Source organism: Vicia villosa, linkage group LG7 (genome assembly GCF_029867415.1).
Source record: "Vicia villosa cultivar HV-30 ecotype Madison, WI linkage group LG7, Vvil1.0, whole genome shotgun sequence".
Lineage (NCBI taxonomy): Eukaryota > Viridiplantae > Streptophyta > Magnoliopsida > Fabales > Fabaceae > Vicia > Vicia villosa.
The window spans coordinates 78,185,403-78,203,988 of record NC_081186.1 but is presented as its reverse complement, the minus strand read 5'-3'; the positions used below and the strand labels follow the sequence as shown (position 1 = coordinate 78,203,988).

The window sequence follows — 18,586 nt, the reverse complement described above, 5'->3', positions numbered from 1 at the left end:
TAAGTACATTAAAATGCATGTTGCCTTACCCTTGGCCAAAACATGATCACATCTAACACATATTTAATCATAATATTAAATATGTATTAATAATTTTAGACATATTTAATCATAATATTGAATATGTATTAATAATTTTAGACATATTTAATCATAATTTTAAATATGTATTAATAGTTTTATTATTTTATCATTTTATAAAATATTAAGTTTTAGTATATTTTTTCTCCATTAAATATGTACTTATTAAAAAAATTATATCATGTTTGAGTAAAAAATATAAATTTGAGAAAAAATTATATTACAACAATATATAAAATTATAGATTAAAAATCAAATTTTAAAGCTAAATAAAATATAAAGTATACATTTCAAATAAAATAGAATAATCAATTAATCATCCATTGTGTATTTATTAAATAATATTATACTACAAAATTATAAAATATTAATAATATATAGTAAACTTGCATTTAATTTTATAGATACAGGAGCAAAGTTAAGTGGTTTAATTTACTAGTATAACAAGAAGTGGTAAAAGTATCGATCCCTCTTTATGTTAGAATTAATTAATAATACTAAATGATGAAAAGAAAAGCAATCGACTGAAAGAGCTATATTGCCAGTCTTAAAGTTTAACTTTGTATTTGAATTAATAATCAACTACCTAACTAAGAATAGAAGATGCCATCAAACCGCCTAAAATACCCTTTCTTACATTTTAATTAATACTAAGATTTGCCCCTTATCGTAATTTACTAAATGAATTAATTTAAATCAATAAAATTAATCCATTCATCCAAGTGGCACACTCTTTTTTTCAAATTTTCCTCACTACATACCATTAACCGGGTAAAGTTATTGCCTTCTTACACATTTCTTACACATTTCCTCAATTATGCACTACTAGCCCCCTCATTTCATATTTCTATTTCTCTCTCCAAACACAAATTTCTCACACACACACACACTCTCGTCTCTTTCACCCAAAAAGACCCTAGCGCCGCAGCCTCCCTCTCTTCTCGTCTCTCTTTCATTCTCCAACCCTAGCGCCGCAGCCACTTTCTCCACCCTCTATACGACCATAACCACCTCCTCATTGTCTTCCAAATGAACCGAATAGTTGTTTCGTTTTGGCGAATCCTATTGTTGACCACCGTCACAACTCATGTAGGGAAGAGAAACCTCAATCATGGCTTCAAGTTTAAAGAGGGAAGTTTTCATGTTTTTATTTGATTTTTTATTTTAGTTTTGAATTGCTGGTCTACAATTTTTATTTTCATTTGGTTTTGTTTTACGGTTTTGATAGTTTTTGGTCTTGAAGGTGAATAACAACAGTAACTATCATCATAAATTCATATCATTTTCTTGACGGTTAATGATTTTCATCGATGATTATTCCATCGGTCAAAACAGAATGAATATTTCTTGTCTACTTTAGACTCTTCAGGTATTCAACTGTACTGAAATCTCTTGCGGCTGTTGGTTTCTGAAAGCTTATTAGATTTTTTAAACTTTCTGTAATTTTGGGAACATTGAGAATTTGTAATTTTTGAAGGTTTGCTCTAAGGATTGAAGTTCTTTGGTCGTAGTAGCAGGTGGATGGATGTTCATATTTATATTCATATTTACAATCACTAGTTGAAACTAAATTGAATGTAATTTGTATATAGGTTGCTGTGTCAAAAATCTATTTCCATTGTCGAATCTACCGGTTCATTTTTAACATATATATGGAGGTAATGCAGTCACGGTTCAATCTTGAATGCGTTCGCCACAAGTTAATATATATTTTCGAAACTGAATTTTTCTTCTAGCTCATCTTATATCCTATGAATGATGAATCTACTAAGTTAATATATATCCTAATAAATAATATTTGTTTCACAATGCAGGTCAACGAGGTGAATGGGTATATCATAACTTGACTAGCATTTTTAGCTTCAGCTAAGATGGGAAGGAAAGTACTCTTAAATTGATGTTATTCCAGATTACTTGTGGTCAACAGACAGTAGTAGGTATATTTGAGTATCATACTTTATGATAAAACTCATAATATTTCCTTTTTAGGTTTGAAAAGTCGTTATTAGAATTCAAATGATTATCATGAATAGCTATAGCTAAGGTATATTTGGCCTTAATCTATATTTGTACTAAGTAATGGCAGCGCAAAGGAGAAAATGAAGGCAATGGAGCAAACATTGTTGAAAGGAAAGAATTCAAGATGATTGTGTTGCTTCTGCTTTTGTGTAATCCACCTTGAAAGGCAGCCATTCAAGTTCATAACATTGAAGACTTCAAATAGTTGAATACAAGTTACAGCCCTGTTCCTAAGCAGTTGGCTTCCCCAGCTATGATAATTTTTGGTGAGTGATTCATTCATGAATTTGAAATATTGTATTATTACTAGCATAGGAGTATGCATTTTACTAGCACTTGAATCAACATATTTGATGTTTTTCTTCTATGACTTTACTTCTCAATTCCATTCTTTGCATTGTTTAATTTTTTATGTTAGTTTTTATACTATTTTTCTTGCAGAATGTTCCTCCAGCATTTTTGGTTCGCTTCCTAATAGAACACTGCTCAAAATGGACTGATTTCAATGTTAATGTTTATTATGCTGCATCGCTGAAAGCTGGAAACTATGCTTATTGTGTAAGACATTATTAACTTGTGCATGAATTCTAACTATTCTAACAGTTAATTGAGAGTCGGTTGAACTACGTTGAATTTTTAGTGTAAAGATAACACTTCTCTTATTATTATTATTATTGGGCTCTAATTATATTTGGGCTTTTAGTTTTATTATCCCAAATATAATTAGAGCCCAATAATAATAATAATAATAAGAGAGGTGCTAATAAATAATACTATTATACCCTTCTAACAGTTAGTTATTTTAAGAATCAAATTCAATTTTTGTTGCATATGTAACAATGTAGTGAAGTATATATATTGGAGGTTAAAATCAATGACATGTAGTGATTTCTACACATTACATATACCATATGTTTTAGTAACTTTGATTGTTGGCTTTGATTGTTGTATGGTCACTGGTGGGGTTTATATCATTAGGACCTGATGGTGTATGTTTAGCTGAGTTGTTTCAGCATCTGGGGGAGTGGATGACGACTTGGCATGGACTGGAAAAGCAAGATATAATTGATACATAGTTATTTTTATGTCCTCAAATTCATATGATAGTTGTGTTTGTAATATGCATTTAACATGAGCATTAAGTTATGTATACACTTTGGTAATAATTTTCTTGAGTTATGCATCACATATATAATTATGATCACATATAAGTAGATCACATATATAAATACATAATTGGTGCATGAATTTTAGATAGTTGTAATATACAATTTTGTTATACTTTGGTAATATTTTTCTTGAGTTATGCATCACATATATAATTATGATCACATATAATTAGATCACATATATAAATACATAATTGGTGCATGAATTTTAGATAGTTGTAATATACAATTTTGTTATAGGTCTTCTTCACCTTTGACCTTATTCCTAACACCTCTTATATACATATATACTTTTTTTTAAATTTTATATTAGCTCTTATATGGTTTATACTTTTTGATTTTGTATTGTATTTCTTATTTCATTTTCTTATTTATCATGAAAGTTTGAAATAAAATTTGATTTATGATATCGACTAAAGACTCAAATTACTTTATTATATTGTTTATTAAAATAGTTTGTTTTCATATCTATAATTTTTTATAATTTGTTTTCATACTGTAATTTCTTATATTTTGTAAAATTCTCCAAAAAATATTAATAGTGTTAATCTTTTTCTTTTTGTAATTGAACACATATGTATTAACTCATCTATGCAATACATCATAACGTTATTATTATTTTATTTAATTTATATATTTTTTTTGGATATTCTTTAATATTTTTAATTTCAAAATTATAATTTTTAAAGCATAATCTAGATGGTAAAAAAATAATTTTATATACAAATAAAAATTAAATATCAACTATATAATTTTAAAATTATAATTTTATTTCTAATATATCCGTGCGAAGCATGGGTCCGCAATCTAGTTTATCAAAAAAGAAAAGTAAGCGGTGCACAAGCTAGATTAGAGGTGCAGACTTAAAGATTAAGGAGGTTCAAAGATGAATATAATAAAAAAAATTGAGTGTGATTTAATAAATTCAGGGGTACAACTGAACCCCTCAAGTATACCTAGCTCCGCCTCTGTCATAGCAGTAGACAATATAGTTCTCTCGCACTCTACTATTACTAATAAAAAAATTAACTTCCTTTTCAACTTAGACATTTTGTACATAACTTTGTGAAAATTACCTTTTGAACAATGAATTGAAGTATTCCATTTCCCTATTAGCTTTTAAATTTGTTCTAAACCTGATTTATAAACTACTTTTAATTGTTGTTCAATATTAATCCATTAATGCGATTGTCATGTACGTTTATATCCCCAATTTCAAACACATTGCAAGATGATATGAGCAAAACACATCCAATCAGATTTAAAACTTGTTTCGGTTATTCATCCATACATAATGTTTGACTATGGTTTCAAATAGTTTCTATTAATTATCAGTTTACAAATACTATAACAGTATCATATTATAGTTCTCTATTTTTTCACCTATTGATTCTTATGGTGGATTTTATTAGGTATGAAGCATAGACAAAATTATTCAGAAAAATAACTATTGACTCTTATTAGTTTTTATTAGCTAAGCACCATTGTTTAATATCTTGATGGTTTGTTTGAGATCAAACCCATTGTTTAATATCTTGGTGGTTTGTTTGAGATCAAACCCTTTTTTTCTCCGAATATAGCAATTTTTTCAACTAACAATAGAAACAATAAATTGTTGATCAAAGAAACAATAATAACAACAACATGAACAAAATATACCTAAATGATATCCTTAGTAGGTTTCCTTGACTTCTTCATCATCTTTACCAGCTTCTTCAATCTACCATAATCCATATACTCCTTCTTCCATTCTTGTATCATGTTGGCATTTTACTCATTTCTAGATTTAACCATTATTATAGTAGTAAAAATGAGACGTTGAGTTGCGACAATGTAGAAATGGAGAACTTACTATTTTCTAAAAATTTATGTAATGAGCACTGCATAATTATGTGTAGTAATACTGGTTTGGTGTATGTTAGTTTGTTATAACAGCAGGAGTGGGATTGTATGCAGCTAGAAATTGGTGTATAATCTACTTTTTGTTAGAAGCTAGAAATTGGTGTATAATCTGCTTTTTGTTAGCAGCTATTGTACTTTTGCATATTTAATATAGATTCTTCCTTTGGCATTTAAAAAAAACTTCTTTTAACTAGGGGCCTACTTACGCTGCTATGTTTGATTTTAGTTAAATTGAAGAAAAGAATGGGAAAGAGAAAAAGAATAAAAAATATTCTTTTTCTTTATTTGACTTGCTAACAAAAATATTCCACTCTTTAGTTAAATAGTTACTAGAATACTTTAGAAGGTAGATAAGCTTAGAGATTAAAAATGTACATTACATCACCGCCACTAAGTATCTCTACTACATATAAACATGATTGAATGTTTTGCAACATATCAGCTTTCAGAAAATAAAGAGTGGAAAACGGATCAAACTATTTGGTCGCAAAATATCATAACATTTAAAGTATTTAGTAAGAAAAATGCGTGCGCACGCGTAAAGACACACACACACACACACACATATATATATATATATATATATATATATATATATATATATATATATATATATATATATATATATATATATATATATATATATATATATATATATATATATTAAATCCTTTTGATTGTTTATTATTTTTGTTTGATTCTCAAAATTATATTTATAATAGATTAAATTTATGGATGTTTTGAATTTATTATCCTTATTGAAAAAATGGGTATTACTCACTAAAAATTATAGATAATCATACAAATTATATCCACTTCTTTATGTAATGGTAAATTTATACTAAACCAAACCTATTGGATATTCATATTTTTCATATACTCCACCAAAGTTACAGAAGCGTTGTCTGAAATCTCCACCATGGATTTCTCAACTCCTCCACCTCCCTTCTCCACCATCTCCTCCTCCACATCTTCACTTCCTTCAACCTCCATTCCGGATTACATCCTGAAAAACTTGTCCAACCCAGTCCTAGCTTCCAGTCTGCCACCCCATCCACCACTGCCACAACATCGCAATTGGAGCCACCGTCGCACTTATCTTTGTTTTAGTGGTTATGGTTCGCATATAGCAAGCCGTCCGTAATGCCTACTCACGGTTTCCTCTGCTGGTGACAATGCCACCGCCAAGGTTGATTCAACTTCAGGACCTGAACCGGCGAGATGTCTCTATAGAAGAGCAACGTAGGATTCAGACTATATATATATATATATATATATATATATATATATATATATATATATATATATATATATATATATATATATATATATATATATATATATATATATATATATATATATATATATATATATATATATATGTTAATGAACAACTTTCTAATTCAATATCAATCAGTTTCTCTTTGCCGCCAATGACTATTATCATCTTCCCCAATACAATTTTGCAACTGTAATACAAAGTGGCGTTAGGATGTAATTTATAAAATGAAATGTATTTCTATAAAAAATTCAACAAGGTTTATAAACAAATAGCTTGAATCAAGGGTGTAATTGTTATCATGATGTTGTTTTAGCTTTGATTGATTTTAATATAATTACACGTATATTCAGACGGTATTGATGTGTTACCCATGCACGCATTCACAAGAATTTTGGTAGGATTTTCCATACGTTTACATAATATTAATATGTTACGTGCGTGCATACGGATATTGTTGCGATACATACATTTTTATTTTCAAAATAGATGTGATTTTTATGAAAGTTAATCACAAATTTGAATTCGGTATAAATTTAAATTTGAGCCAACATAAAAATCATTTACACTTAACAAGATTTAAAATGAGCACATTGTCATTTATCAAGTTTAATAAATGAGACGAATAAATATCCAAAATTAAAATTAGTTGAAAATCAGTAAAAACATAATTTTACTTAAAAGTCTAAAAAGAGAATGATATAAAATAATTAAGTTTAATGTTATATTTATTAAAATTTAAACTATGATTTACTCGTGTGTTTGCACAGACGTTGGTATGATTACTCGTGCGCTGACAGGGTACTGGTGTGTTACATGTGCGTGCGCTCGCATATATTTTAAAATGATTACCCATACATTCACATAGTATTGATTTTACCCGTGTGTGAGCTTGCACAAATTTTAGTATGATTACTTGTGGCGATGGCAATAATAATGTCGCGGCCGTGGCGATGGTTGTGCTCGGGCGGGATGGTAATGGTGTTGTTGTGACGTATATATGGAGAGATGGATTTTGAAGGAGAGGAGGGGGGGGGGGGGGGTGGAATTCCATTGAAATCCATGAAGCAGAAGCAAAATAGAAAATGATGATGATGAATGTGAGTGAAAAAACAGTTTGAGAACTTGAAAGATGAATGACTGAAGAAACTCTTTGAAAGTGATGAATGAGAACTTGCAAGTCACGTGATGCTCTGACGTTAACACGCTTTCTATTATCTACTAGTTTCAACTCATACAGACTTTTCTTACTACTTAATGAATCACTCTTCTTGTGGAAACTTGCTCTATTTTATTATTAGTAAATCTAATTTTAATTTCTATTCAATTAGAAAAAAAGTTAAACATAACAATAAATATTTTTAGTTTTTCCTTTTTATTCTTGTTATAATTAACTAGTTTTAAGTTCTTGATTTGTTTAAGCTCTTTAAGCTAATTAGATATTAAGTTGGACTAGTTGTATTTATTAAAATGCATTAAATAAATGATGAGTAGTTTTATTTTGTAAACTTACTTTTTTTTCTATTAAAATCTATTTTTATAAATAGAATTAGGTTTTGTTGTTTAATAGGTAATGATATCAATTAAAAAATTAGTCTTGGGTTCTGAGAGTGTGCTCCTCTCAAGATTTTAGGTTCGAATTCTGGTAGATACAAATTGCTTATTAAAAAAAATTAACTCACGTATTATCTCATAGGTCAATTCAAAATAAGTATCAATAAACAAAGCTAACCACCAGTTGAAGCATTCTAAGCTCACTGAAACACTATAAGGCCTATAAATGACAAACTCTGTCTTGAATAAAAATAAAAAGTACATTCTGCAAGCCAATTAAAAAACCTTCCACTATGCATCATCGTCATACAAGAGAGGACTCCGGCTCATCAGAAGGTGAGATTCCTTCCCTATCAAGCAAAAATAATAGGTTAACCTAAATAACAAAAATTAAGCGAAAATGGAAAGAGTACCTTTGATTTGAAGAGAGCGAGGAAGAAGTCATCTTCTGCTCCGGCAGAATAAGCTTCAAAGAGGTACTATTTCCAGTGGAGGAGGCCGGCGGTAGGCTCTCCAGATTACCCAGCCCACCAAAATGCACATCGTTACAGCCACTACCGCAGCAACAACGATGGCAATGATAATGTCACGGCGGGTGGCGATGGTTGTGCTCGGGCGGGATGGTAAGAATGGTATAGTTGGGACGAATATATGGAGGTTTGGATTTTGAAGGAGAGGAGAAGGAGGGTGGAATTCCATTGAAATCCATTCTAGCCTATTTGGATTAGCGGTGGCTTCTATGAAATCACGGTGGATTTCCACGTTTTCGCAGAAGCTGCCTTTTATAGCTTCTCAAAAATCACGGTAGGGTCATGTTGAAACGCGCGTTTGTATATTGAGAAGCAATAGAAAATGATGGTGATGAATGTGAATGAGTGAAAAAACAGTTTGAGAACTAAGATGAATGACTGAAGAAACTCTTTGAAAGTGATGAATGAGAACTTGCATGTCACGTGATGCTCTGACGTTAACACGCTTTCTATTATCTACTAGTTTCAACTCATACAGACTTTTCTTACTACTTAACGAATCACTCTTCTTGTGGAAACTTGCTCTATTTTATTATTAGTAAATCTAATTTTAATTTCTATTCGATTAGAAAAAAGTTAAACATAACAATAAATAATTAATAAATATATCAAATTACATTGTTAATTTTTCTAGTAAAGATTCTTATAAAATCCGATCCAACTAGGACTCTCTTTATTTTTTATTTTTGTTCATATTTTTAGTTTTTCCTTTTTATTCTTCTTGTTATAATTAACTAGTTTTAAGTTCTTGATTAGTTTAAGCTCTTTAAGCTAATTAGATATTAAGTTGGACTAGTTGTATTTATTAAAATACATTAAATAAATGATGAGTAGTTTTTTTTTAAACTTACTTTTTTTTTCTACTAAAATCTATTTTTATAAATAGAATTAGGTTTTGTTGTTTAATAGGTAATGATATCAATTAAAAAATTAGTCTTGGATTCTGAGAGTGTGCTCCTCTCAAGGTTTCAGGTTCGAATTCTGGTAGATACAAATTGCTTATTAAAAAAATTAAAAGGAGTATAAGGGATACTCCGCCCAAAAACTACAAACGGAAATCCTCTACTCCCTAAAACAAAGAAGAGGTAGAGTATTCTAAATCGAGAATGCATAAGAGAGAGAGAGAGAGAGAGAGAGAGAGAGAGAGAGAGAGAGAGAGAGAGAGAGAGAGAGAGAGAGAGAGAGAGAGAGAGAGAGAGAGAGAGAGAGAGAGAGAGAGAGAGAGAGAGAGAGAGAGAGAGAGAGAATGGGTGAAAAGAGAAAAAGATATGATGAAAGGTGTTTAAATAGACACGGATTTGAAAACAAAATGAAATAAAATTCTGAGAATGAACAGTTACAGAATCCAGAAAATCAGAATGCATTTAATGAAGAGTGACGTTAGGAGAGAATAACGTGATATTTGAAATGATTTGTACAGTTACCTAGGGCGGTGTCTTCTCAACTGCACGCACGCTTGTTCCTTTAGAGTGAACACGTGTTCATCTTCTGGAATAGCTGATGACAGCTGGTTTGCTTTGAAAGAAATTTTGAATCAACTTAGATAATGAAACGTTAGCAACAACAGAATCAGAACATCTAATTGATCAAAACGTCAGAACATCTTATAAGAAAATAAAATAATTATTTCACATCTAATCCATACGTCAGATCTTTTCATCTTTTCATTCTAGGCATAAATCCATACCGATATTCTTCAGAATAAACTTAAACATATCTTCAGCAAGGGGTTTTGTAAAGATATCAGCCCATTGATGGTCTGTATCCACAAAGTTTAAAGAAAGAACACCCTTCTGAACATAGTCCCTAATGAAATGATGTTTAATCTCAATATGTTTAGATTTGGAATGTAAGATTGGATTCTTAGACAAACAAATAACAGAAGTATTATCACAGAAGATAGGAATGTTACTCTCATATATCTGATAATCTTCTAGCTGACTCTTCATCCAGAGCATTTGTGTACTACATCCAGCAGCAGCAACATATTTTGCTTATGTTGTAGATAGGGCAATTGTAGCTTGCTTCTTGCTGTACCAAGAGATTAGATGACTTCCAAGAAATTGACAACTTCCAGAAGTACCTTTCCTTTCAATTCTATCTCCAGCGTAATCAACATCACAATATCCTACTAAGTTGTATTCTTCAGATCTTTTGTAGACTAAACCAACATTAGTAGTACCTTTCAGATACCTCAGAATTCTTTTAACAGCAATTAAGTGAGATTCTCTAGGATCTGATTGGAATCTTGCACACAGACAAACACTGAATAATATATCAGGTCTAGAAGCAGTAAGATATAGAAGAGATCCAATCATACCTCCATAGAGCTTCTAATCTACCTTCTTACTTACTTCATCTTTACCTAAGATACACGTTGGATGCATAGGAGTCTTTGCTTCTTTGCTTTCAGAAAGATTAAACTTCTTTAGAAGTTCTTTCACATACTTGGTCTGATGAACATAAGTTCCTTCAGAAGTTTGATTGATTTGAATCCCAAGAAAATACTTGAGTTCTCCCATCATGCTCATTTCAAATTCTGCCTGCATAGACTTAGCAAACTCCTTTCCAAGTGTAGAATTAGATGTTCCAAAGATAATATCATCAACATAAATTTGACAAATTAAAATATCGTTCTTAAAGGTTTTACAGAAGAGAGTTGTATCCACTTTTCCTCTAGTGAAACCATTATCCAGAAGGAAAGAACTTAATCTTTCATACCAAGCTCTAGGAGCTTGCTTCAGCTCGTATAATGACTTAGAGTCTTCAAAACCAGGAGGTTGGTGGACATAGACTTCTTCATCTATATAAACATTTAAGAAGGCAATATTAACATCCATCTGATATAGAGTGATGTTGTTCTGAGTGGCAAAAGAAATTAATAAGCGAATAGATTCTAACCTGGCCACTGGTACAAAGGTTTCAGTATAGTCACTACCTTTTTGTTGACTATATCCCTGAGAAACCAATCTGGCTTTGTTTCTTTCAACTTCTCCTTTTCCGCTTAGCTTGTTTCTGAAGACCCACTTCGTTCCAATGATGTTAAATCCTTTTGGTCTTGGAACTAGATCCCAAACAGCATTCCTTGTAAAATGATTTAGTTCTTCTTGCATGGCAATTATCCAGTCAGCATCCTCCAGAGCTAGATCAATAGAAGTTGGCTCGATCAAAGATACTAGACCTAATTGACATTCTGCATTGTTATTAAGGAATGATCTTATTCTGATAGGATCTTCTTTCTTTCCAATGATAACATCTACTGAGTGAAGTGAGTTGAGTCTTGAAGATCTTCTGATAGTTGGCTCCTTCAGAAATTCTGAGATTCTCTAATGAAGCAGCAACTTGATCTTCTGAAACTTTGCTTCTGGGTTCTTCAGATTCTGAAATAGAGATTTCTATATCTGCAAAATTCTCAAACTGCTTTGGCTTTTCAAGACCAAGCTTATCATCAAATCTGATATTGATTGATTCTTCAACAACCAATGTTTCAGTATTGTATATTCTGTAGCCTTTTGAGCGTTCAGAATATCCAAGGAAACACTTCTGTGCCTTAGATTCAAACTTGTTCAGATGATCTTTAGTATTCAGAATATAACAAATACATCCAAATGGATGGAAATATGAAATGTTGGGCTTTCTATTCTTCCACAATTCATAAGGAGTCTTATTAAGAATAGTGAAGGATAGAAAAACACTTAGAATGGGGGGTTTGAATAAGTGTAGCTTTAAAACTTGTAAGATAAAAACTATTTGCACAATGATTTTTATCCTGGTTCGTTGTTAACTAAACTACTCCAGTCCACCCCCTTGGAGTGATTTACCTCACCTGAGGATTTAATCCACTAACCACACTTGATTACAATGGTTTTCCACTTAGACAACTGCTAAGTCTTCTAGAGTATCCTGATCACAACCTGATCACTCTAGGAACAAACTGCTTAGACAACATCTAAGACTTTCTAGAGTATACTGATCAACAACCTGATCACTCTAGTACTTACAAATTAATTTAAACAAATTCTTTTAAGATTTACAATGCTTCTTATAAAGCTATTATCACAACTATGATTTTCTCTTAAGTTTAAGCTTAAATCTCACTAAGATATTACAACAGCAATGTAGTGAGCTTGATGATGAAGTTTGAGAGCTTTTGAATTTGACAGCGTTTCAGTATAGTGCGCAAGTGTTGTGTTGAGCTTCTCATCAGAAATTCATATATATAGGCACTTGAGAAGATGACCGTTGGGAGCATTTAATGCTTTGCGTAATCCGTACAACATTGCATTTAATGTTTCACTCTTTTGTCAACTACCTCGAGCCTTGTTTCCGCTGTGTCTACTGACGTTGCCGTTAATAGCTTCTAACGTTCCTTTTGTCAGTCAACGTAGCTTGCCAGTCTAGTACTTACTTCTGATCTGATGTTTGTGTAAACAACGTTTGAATATCATCAGAGTCAAACAACTTGGTGCAGAGCATCTTCTTGTCTTCTGACCTTGAAGTGCTTCTGAGCGTGATACCATGAGAACTTCAGTGCTTCTGATGCTTCCATAGACCCATGTTCTTATTCTGCTTGACCATCTTCTGATGTCTTGCCAGACCATGTTTTGATGTTGCATGCTGAACCTTCTGAGTCAATGCTTCTTGCGCTGATTCTGTGCATACTCTTTATACAATTCCTGAAACGGAAATTGCATAGTATTAGAGTACCACATTATCTCATACAAAATTCATATACTTGTTATCATCAAAACTAAGAATATTGATCAGAAAAAATCTTGCTCTAACAATCTCCCCCTTTTTGATGATGACAAAAACATACATAAATGATATGAATTTGCTATCAGAAAAGACAGACGGCTAAGGACAATTACACAGCTATAGCATAAGCATATAGACAATGTGTGAATATGTCTCCCCCTGAGATTAACAATCTCCCCCTGAGATAAATAATCCCCCCCTGAAATAAATACTAGAAGAATTTTATAAATAAAAGACTTCCCTGAGTATTTCGGTTGAGACGTTCACATATGCTTAGATCTTCAGAACATTCACAGCTTCTGATTCTTGCTTCCTGTAGCTACCTGCTTAAAATTTACGTTCAAACGGAGTCGCAACCCACTTTATTTGGGGCAAGTGAGAAACCCTTAAAAAGAGAGATTTGGGTAAGTAGGTAAATTAGACAAAAGGAAGGTGTTAGGCACCCTTTGCCTCCCTTGTACTCAAGGGGACCCATTTAATCTTTAGGTTTAGGTTTTATAAAAAAAATATTTGACAATTGTTCACTAATAGATTTAAAAAAAGGTTAACCTTTGCCCAAAAGGGTAAATCTCAGTTTTGATAAAGGGCAGGTATTATTACCAATTCTAATCGATACGTTCGATTATCACTAATAACAATTAAATATGTTTTATAGAATCAATTATTTAATTTTTATCGTTATCCCTCGTAATCGATAGGTTCGACTATAAATAATAACGAATTTTTAGAGAAAATAGGCTAATCATCGCAACCAATAAGATGGTTGAAACCCTTTAGCCAAATAAATCATATTTTATTTTAATTAATAAAATACTCAAAAGGTTTTGATATGGTCATTGTCAGATCGAGACAACAATGACCATGGCTAAGCCAAAATATATGTATAGTATATAAAAATACGGCCTCCTCAATGCATCATTGGCCAAAAACCTTTAAAAGTAAAAAAATATTAAAATTCATCAGAAGCCTCAGATGTTCATCATTGGCCAAAACAAAGATTTTTTAAAGGGGCCTCATATTAAATCATTGGCCAAAAGTTTTTAAAAAAAGGTTTTAAGAAAGGGAGGCCTCATAGATTAATCATCGGCCAAAAATGTTTGAGTTTGTGATTGAGTTTGAATAATTTGAAATTGCGTTTGAGTGGTTTGAAAATTGCGTTCGAAAGGGGGAAAGGGTTTGTCGGCGGTTGTCAGTTGATCAACAATGGCGGATTAGGGATGTTCAAGACAGACCTTAAGACAAACCCTCAAAGGGAGAGAGAAAAAGGCGTTGAAAAACGTAGTTTGTGTGAAAAAAGCGTAGTTTTGGGTGTGTGTGAATTTGTGAAAAAAAAGGTACGTGAAATTGAAAGAAAGGATCCCTAATAGGATTGTCAAAGATCCTATTTATAATGTTAGAAATTAGGTTAAAAATCCCAAAAGGGAAATAACCCAATATATTTTGTCATTTTTAATAATAATAAAATAATAATAATAAGAATTAGTTAAATAATAATAATCCTAATTCTAATAGTATTAAAATTAATAATGCTAAAATTCTAATAAGAGTCAGTAATAATATTTAATAAAAACCCTTATGATAAGATAAATGGACTGACTGGTTTTGGGCCCAAAATACCTGCTAATTACACCCCAATAAAAATAGTTTTATAAGAGCGTGGGTTTAACAATAGATATGTTAAACCCCGTAACTCTTAATTTTAATACCCTTGATAAATTATTAGACGAGAATTGATCGGGCAAATTTTGGGGTATGACAGCTGCCCCTATTCAATCTTCTTAAACCTGAAGAGGTAGATAGGCACGTCTGCCTATCGTGATCTAAAGGTAGAAGAGGATTGAATATTGAATGCCCTGAAATTTGCACTTGTTGGGAAGAAGTTCCGTGGGAGATGGGCTTAAAGACACCATTTTTTCAGAATGTGAAGCAACTGCTTGGGGAAGGAATCAGGTGCTTTGATTGTAGTACGGCCTAAAAAGGCAACCTGAATTTTAGGCAATGTTATGATGCATGCGATGTATGATGCAGTGAGCTTCCCAAAATAAATGAGAGCCGTGTATGTATATGCACTATGTATGAATGAAGTATGTTAGGTAAATGATGCATGATTATCAGTTGAAGTATGTTAGTAATTCTGAAAAGAAAGATAAAACCTTTGCGTGTTGGTGATGCCGTTTTGGAGAATATCACTGCCGAGGGACTAACGTGATAAACCCAATTGAGAAACCCCTTGAAAATCTGGTTGTAAAAACCCTTTGAGAAACCCTTTGATCACTGCCGAGGGACTAACGTGATGAGAAACCCAATTGAGAACCCTTTTGTAGATCCTTGTTGTACAATTCTTTGTAAAACTCTGTTTGCCTGGAAAAGTTCCTAGAAAGGATGGAATACGTCTTAAAGAAGACTGCCTGGAAAGGCTCCTGCACCAATAGGGTTATTTGCGAGGGTTATCGCAAACTTCACCTGCACCATTTAGGATAATTTGCTATGCTTATAGCAACTTCACCTGCACCATTTAGGATAATTTGCTATGCTTATAGCAACTTCACCTGCACCATTTAGGATAATTTGCCCTGGTTCGGACAAATTTCACCTACACCATTAGGATTACTTGTCATAGCTCTGACAACCTCACCTGCACCAATGGGATCACTTGCGAGGGTTGTCGCAAATTCACCTACACCAATAGGATTATTGGGTTTTGCTGTAACAGTCAGACGGAAACTGACTACCAAATGAGAATTTGATTTTTATGCACCAGTCAGACGGGAACTGACTACCAAACGAGAATTGGATTTAATGTAACAGTCAGACGGGAACTGACTACCAAACGAGAATTGGATTTGGATTGCTTAATGAAAATTGGACCTCTGTAGTGTGTGAATGCCACAGATGATATGCATATGCTAATGCGTATGTATAGATTGTTTATGGATGAATGAACAACAAGGTTGCTATCATCGGTAAGGTTACCGGGATACATCAATTAGGTGATCGGGTGAATATCTCCGTGAGGTTGCTATCATCAGTAAGGTTACTGGCATCGGTAAGGTTACCGGAAACATCAATAAGGTGATTGGAAATACACCCACATTAGGGTTACTGTCATCGGTAGGGTTACCGGGAGCATCAATCAGGTGATTGGAAATATCTCAGTAAGGTTACTGGTATCGGTAAGGTTACCGGAAGCATCAATCAGGAGATTGGGAATATCTCAGTAAGGTTACTGGCATCGGTAAGGTTACCGGAAGCATCAATCAGGAGATTGGGAATATCTCAGTAAGGTTACTGGCATCGGTAAGGTTACCGGAATCAGGTGGATAGTATAGCTTAGCACCAGAGTTTTTTGATGTATGGGATAATGCTTATGCTCATGCATATGTTGAGTAGAACGAAGTAATGTCTTCTATAAGACTACCTGGAAAGGTTTTCGGAATGGATGTGGATGTTTGTCTTAAAGAAGACTAATTGAAAAGATTTTTTTTTAGCAGCAGGTGAGGAATGTCTTTAAAGACGACTACCTGAAAAGGCTGAAAGATGTCTTAGAAGGACTACCTAAAAAGGTTCTTAGCAAGGAATGAGGAATTTCTTAGAAAAGACCACCCATAAAGGTTCGTAGAATGTCTTAAAGAAGACTACCCGAAGAGATTCCTGAAAAGGATGCCAAATTGCTTTGAAAATGACTACCTGAAAAGGTACTTAGAACAAGAATGTCTCGAAGAAGACTACCTCAAAAGGTACGTAGAAAAAGAGTGTCTTGAAGAAGACTACCTCAAAAGGTACTTAGAAAAGGAATGTCTTAAAGAAAACTACCTAAAAAGGTTTGTAGGATGTCTTAAAGAAGACTACCTAAAAAGGTTCTTGGAAAGGGAATGTCTTAAAGAAGACTACCTAAAAAGGTTTGTAGAATGTCTTAAAGAAGACTACCTAAAAAGGTTCTTGGAAATGGAATGTCTTAAAGAAGACTACCTAAAAAGGTTTGTAGAATGTCTTAAAGAAGACTACCTGAAGAGGTTCTTAGCAAATGGAATGTCTTAAAGAAGACTACCTAAAAAGGTTTGTAGAATGTCTTAAAGAAGACTACCTGAAGAGGTTCTTAGCAAATGGAATGTCTTACAAAGGACTACCTAAAAAGGTTCTTGGAATGGCAATGTCTTAAAGAAGACTATTTAGAAAAGTTCTTAGAATGTCTTAAAGAAGACTACCTAAAAAGGTTCTTGGAAACGACGATGATTGTCTTAGAGAAGACTACCTAGAAAGGTTTAAAGAAAAAGAATGTCTTAGAGAAGACCACCTAAAAAGGTTCGTAGAAATGATGACAATTTATCTTAAATAAGACTGCCTGAAGTGGTTCCTAGAAAGGATGATGAATGTCTTAGAAAAGACTACCTGAAAAGGTTCCTAAAAGGGATCGTAGGATTTGTCTTAAAGAAGACTACCTATAAAAGGTGTGGTGTAATGTATCTGTCAATGTATGCAATGCATGACTTATATGTATTTGCATGATGCTTCAATGATAGGTTTTTGATAACCAAAGCGTGTATATTTTGCTAATGTTGTAAGGTTGTTGGATGCTAGCGCGATTTCCCAACATCTATTTCTTGAACTTTGTAGATCGTAGTTAGGAGAGAGATTGATTCGAGGTTGTAAAGCATGAAGACACCTTTTCTTTTTGTTGTGCGCCTTATGGGTTTGATATCCATTGCCCCCGTATTTTCGTGGAAAAAGATGCTTATGAGGGAAGTGCCCCAGGAAATAACCTTGTCATATGCTTTGGCGTTTAGATTGAAGGGTATGCCCTTGATTTCCAGGATATGGAGGGTTATCCATAGTGTTCTGTCCTTTGGTTTAAATTTTTCCCATGTTTGACATGCCCCTGATCGTTATTGCTTCGAGATGTGACCCAGGTCAATTGAACCTTAGGAAGAATGCCCCTAGTTAATATGATCCTTGATTGTATGCCCCTGTTTAGGAAAACCATCTAGATGTGGTTCCCCCATGCAAGAGTCTTTATTAGAAATGGTCATCTTTGATTAACCAATTTCGAGATCTCCTCGATGCTAAGTGTATATTCGTAGATGGCGTTGTACCCTTTGAAAAGTAATTATAATGTAATGCGAATGCAAATTTTAAAATCGAAGTCCGCCATGAATTAGGACTAGATGGTTAGAAATGAATGCTTGAAGAAGCGTAATGATTAGAAATAGTGTTAACAAACTTTTGGAGTCAGTATAACAAATCCTGCTTAATATGCTTTCATAGTTAACCTTGCCTCAATTAGGACTTTTGAATGT

General features: G+C 32.7%; 1 long non-coding RNA gene across 3 annotated transcripts; it reads left to right on the top strand.

The window, feature by feature from the left end:
- Positions 1–877: 877 nt before the first annotated feature.
- On the top strand, positions 878–3,543 carry LOC131617539 (uncharacterized). 3 transcript variants are annotated; one of them, XR_009288608.1, is made up of 7 exons: positions 878–1,450; positions 1,559–1,598; positions 1,674–1,739; positions 1,896–2,018; positions 2,159–2,366; positions 2,542–2,658; positions 3,079–3,543. It is a non-coding gene; the product is annotated as an uncharacterized LOC131617539 (long non-coding RNA). The 3 variants fall into 3 exon arrangements; XR_009288609.1 differs by lacking the exon at positions 3,079–3,543 and having other exon boundaries at positions 2,168–2,366; positions 2,542–2,798; XR_009288607.1 differs by lacking the exon at positions 3,079–3,543 and having other exon boundaries at positions 880–1,450; positions 2,542–2,786.
- Positions 3,544–18,586: the final 15,043 nt, after the last annotated feature.